The sequence below is a fragment of the Apis mellifera genome, linkage group LG12 (assembly GCF_003254395.2).
Source record: "Apis mellifera strain DH4 linkage group LG12, Amel_HAv3.1, whole genome shotgun sequence".
NCBI classification, from domain to species: domain Eukaryota; kingdom Metazoa; phylum Arthropoda; class Insecta; order Hymenoptera; family Apidae; genus Apis; species Apis mellifera.
Window position 1 is genome coordinate 3424564 of NC_037649.1, and position 5596 is coordinate 3430159.

At 17.8% G+C, this 5596-nt stretch overlaps 1 non-coding gene across 1 annotated transcript; it reads right to left on the reverse strand.

The window, feature by feature from the left end:
* Window positions 1-3700: 3700 nt before the first annotated feature.
* Window positions 3701-3820, reverse strand: LOC113219173. The gene has a single exon (XR_003305912.1). It is a non-coding gene; the product is annotated as a 5S ribosomal RNA (ribosomal RNA).
* Window positions 3821-5596: the final 1776 nt, after the last annotated feature.

The window sequence follows — 5596 nt, forward strand, 5'->3', positions numbered from 1 at the left end:
TATTTTTTATTTTATTAATATTTATTTATAAAAGAGTATTCATCGATTTCGATGACTTTGAAATATATTGTCAATTTATCATTTTTATTTTGAATAACTTTTTTTTATATGCATTATCATTGTTCAATCTTAGTTTAAATGTTAGCCTAATATAAACAATAAAAGAAAAAATTAATGGATTATAAATTATATTTCATTTATTATAGTTTACATAATTCATCAATTAATTAATAACTATCAAGCTATCGTTGATTATTTTTAAATGAATTATTTTATTTATTTAGAAATTCATATAATTTTGTTATCAACTATATTTCTTGATTTTTTAACAATTTTATCATTTTCAATATTATTTAATATATTATATATTTTTCATTCTCAAATTGCTGACAAATTATTATTCGAAAATTATATATGTATATAATGTATATATGTATATATGTATATATGTATATATATATAATATGTAATATATGTAATATGTAATAATATACATATATAATGTAATATACATATATAATATGTATATATGTATATTAAATATTCAAATAATATTCAATAATAATAATAATATATATTAAGACATTTAACAAAGAATACAGGATGATATTTCTTGATAACATTTTTGAGAGAAAGATTTAAAGGATTCTTGAAATTAGAAATTTATATATTTTTAGAATTTTCAATTTTATGAATGTGATTTTTGGTTTTGAGACAATATTTTCCCCATGCTTCATCTGTTCCTCAATGTAATCAGCATCATTCATTCTATATTAGAGAAGATTTATTACACTCGCGGATTAATTTTCTCGGAACAGCGGATTCTGTGGATAAGCCTCCCTAGTTTAATTCTAAGAATTTTCCTTAAGTTGGGAATGTTGTATAACCGGAGGCTGATCTATGATGTCATTGACCGCCAATGTATTTTATCGAGGATTCACGAATCTTAAAATGAATGTAGAGAATCTCAGAGAATACATTTGTAAAATTCGAGGAAAAATTAGAACATATTAAACTATTGAACTATTAAAACACGTTATACAACATGAATTATATAATAAACATATTGAATAATTAGAACTATTCGAATTATTAGAAAGCTTTCTAGTAAAATTATTGAATTATTAAATTATATTAAAACATTTTTTAATTCGTAAACTTTGTAACTTCTTTGTAAATTAATAGAATTTAGAATCTCGTGAATTCACACAATTATTCAAACATAAATTTTATGTGCATATAGACTTTGCTCTTCATCGTTTAAATCAGATATTTTTTAATGACAGAACTTTGTAATAAATTAATTTCATTATTATACCATATTTCAAATATATAATTTATAATAATATAATAATAATATAATATATAATTTCATATATATAACTACAAACCAATTGTTAATAATATATTTCGGATATATACGGAATATATCGGATATATATATACATATGTATTGGAATGTGATATATACTGTCAATTATAAATCTAAATTTATATTAAAAGTTTTCTTGTAAACATCTCGGAATTTATAGTCGAGCAGCGAACATGTATAAAAAAAAGATTGTTACATAAAAATCATTTGGTGAAAAGTAATTATTTTCTACTAATTATCCTTACCTTTCTATTAATTATCATTTTATTATTAATTATAAATCTAATAAATAACATATATTTATATTTGCAAATATATATTTTTTTGTTTAAAGATCAATTAAATTTACAATATATTGAATATTTTAAAAAATATAAACTATCTCATTTTTTATTATAATTTTTGATAATTTATAATTATTTAAAATTTTATAATTTAATAATTAATTGATTTATGAAGTTTTTATATATATATATATATATATAAAATGCTATAGTATATATAATATATAAAATATAATAAAAAAAAATATATATATATATATATATATATATATATATATATATATATATATATATATATATATAAAAACTTCATAAATCAATTAATAGCATTTTATATATATATATATATATATATATATATATATATATATATATATATATATATAAAATGCTATAGTATATATAATATATAAAATATAATAAAAAAAAAAATATATATATATATATATATTTTTAATGCAATATATAAAAAGTACTATATATGCATCATGAGGATTTTCTATGACGGTTGAAATATATAGTCGCATCATAAATTTTTGAAAAAACATTAAAAATAAAAATGAATTTTCTATTTTAAATTTTCTATCATATATGAGTTCAATACAAATATTGTCGTCAATGCACAACTATTTGTGTTCTATTTTTTTGTCGTTTTATAATAGTTTTTATATTTATTAAAAATCAATATCCACCATTAGAAAGTCTTTATATATTTTTTATATAGATAATATTATATAGATTAATATTAATTTAATAATTTTTTTGTGATTTTAAATATAATGATTACTATTCTCTGTTTCTTAAAGAAGTAAAATCAATTAAATTTTCAATACGTTGAATATTTTAAAAAATATTCTAATAGATTAATAATATTATAAATATTCTAATAATAGACTATCTCATTTTTTATTATTTCTATAATTAACAAAGTTATTTTTTTTTTTCATTATTTCCTTTTTTTTTTGAATTAATATGAAGAATACTTCTTATCTCATATTTATTTTCTTAATCGAAAAATTCCAACTTTACTGACATTATATGTTGTAAATTAATTTTGATATAATATAAAATATATTAAAATATTAAAGATGATAAAACAGATTAAAAATTTAATGATAGTATTAACTAAGATAATTTAATAAAAATTAAAAATATTTATTTAACTAGATTTTATAATCAATACATTCAATACATTAATACATATGAAATTAATTTTTGCTATTTATAATATATTTTTACATATGTTGAATGAAAATAAGAAGACTAAGAAGATCGAAATCAAGGATAAAACAAGGCTAAGAGACTAATATAATAAATAATTCAAAATCTAGCATAACATTTAATTAAATTTTTATATTAGATATGCAAAATAATTTATTAATTGAAATACATACATATCATGAAATAAAAAAAATATAAAAAATTAATATGATATTTGAAATAATAATATAATTTTATATACAGTAAAACGATGATTTAAAGACAAACAATTATCATACATAAATAAGCGACAAACAAATTGCACAAATCCAACACAATAAAAATATTTTGCTGGAAATAAATTCCATAAAAAAAAAATTTAATTCTTTTATAATACAATTTTAAGTTTACAAAATTTATTAGTAATTAAATTTAATATCTATCAAATACAATGTGATCTTACCTGACAATCTAGATATTTTTTTTAATACAATCTTCTCATTTTCAGTATACTAATCTCAGATCCCTGCCAAGACAAAAATTTAGTAAATCATAGTTATCTCAAATAGATTTTAATCTTTGAATTTCGATAATACAAGTATACGTATACTGTCATACACGACAGTACGTCTTACATGCAGCAAATCGTGAAATAAATATTTAGTCAATATTTAGTATAAAGAAATCAATATCATCCGCAAATGCTTTACCTAAAAGAAGAGAGTATTTTATATTGATAAAATTAAATATTCGTACAGTTAGAAATCAATATACAAATTTGTAAAAGTTAATATATACCGATAAAATAAATTGGAAGATTAAAAAAAAAAAAAGAAAAAAAAGAAACCAACAAACACACGGTGTTCCCAAGCGGTCACCCATCCAAGTACTAACCGTGCCCGACGTAGCTTGACTTTGGTGATCGAACGAGAACCAGTAGTTCCTACGTGGTATGGTCGTTGGCACCAGATTTGTCAATGCTTTTATGGATATGCATCTTATAAAATTGACTTTAAAACGATAATGGAAAGATCTACAAATAGTCAAATGTACAGATTGAAATAGTATAACAAATTGTATTATATGATTGTATTTGTTATTGAAATTTTTAAAATCTAATTATATTTATTGATTAATCGAAATTTCGTAGAAAATAATGAGAAGTCAATTTTTTTCTTTTAAATTACATTTTTTAAATTATTTTTTACATTTTAAATATTTAATTATATTTCTATAAATTTATTGTGGAATTAATTGTAAGTTTATATTTTAATAATTTTTGTTATTTAGTATTTTTTATCTAATAATAATTTTAAATTTAATAATAATTTTTTTTGTTTAATAATATTAAATATCTAATATCTAATATTTTTTATCAAATATTGTCATATCAAAATTGTCTATCTAGTATTAAATAATTGTTGAGAAAAATCTTTTATAAATATAATTATTCATAGACATAGAAATTCAAAGAACGCTTATATGAAATTGTTTTAATGTTTGTACAGCTATATTTAAGATTTATTAAAATATGATAATTGTCTTTTGTTAATAGATATTGCATTAAGAAAATCATTAGAATTGAATTTGATCATTTTCTCATTGCCATGTTTTTTAATGAAAAATAACTTCTGATTGTAATTTTCTAGAATTTTTATGCTCAAATCTTTTAATAAATAAAAGACGGATAATCAAAATCTTGCGCATTAGTTAATAGAAATTTTATTTTATTTAAAAATTTTTATAGGAACATTTCTTACATAAATAAGTAGTTTTTTCCTTTTAATTTTTAATTTGATCTTTTTGAACAATAATACTTATCATTATTTAATATTTCGTTAATAAAAGTTAATAATTGCATCCTAAAAATTTGATTAAAATTATTATAATATTGATAATCAGAGTTACTTGCAATATTATAACTTATTGATAATTTTTTTAAAAATTATTGCCTTCTTGGTTTGTTATTAAATAAAATAATTACATATAGTATATTAAGTACAAATGGCCAGAAAAAAAATGATAAAATGTATACACTATGATTTATTATAATTATCATGTATCAAATATTTATCATAATTATAACATAATTATAAAATAGTTCTTAATTTAGTCAAAATCTTATTCAATTATCAATTATTATTACCTTTTTTTTGCATAAATAAAATTATGTTTACTTCAATTTATTTTGTATATATCTTTGTATTAATTATATAAAGAAAATACTAATTATATAACTAATTATATAAAGAAAAATATATTCAGAATTAGTAAAATAATGAGTTATTATGAATATGATCAATATGAATGTTTGTACGTAAGAAGCTATTTGCTCTATCTGCATAAATTTTGAATATAAATGTTAAAAAATAAATAAATAAATTATTCTGCATAAAGTTTTTCATTTTGAAATTTAAAATTTAAGATTAATGGAATATTACGTAATAGACGTCTCGTCTTTAATTCTTTTTAAAAGTTACAATGTAATCAAATATTATCAAAAAAATATCTATATGGTTCCATTAAAAGAAAGATCATTTTAAAATTTTTAAAAATATGAAATATAAAAAAATCAATAAATAAATGATAAGTTTTTTTTAATATATAAATTTAATTTGAAATAGTTTTGATGAAATCAACATAACGAGTTATTTTATTTAAAATATCTTATGAAATATTAATTTTTTTGGTATTTTAATATATTATTTTATTTAGCTTAAGTTTTTATTTTATTTAACTT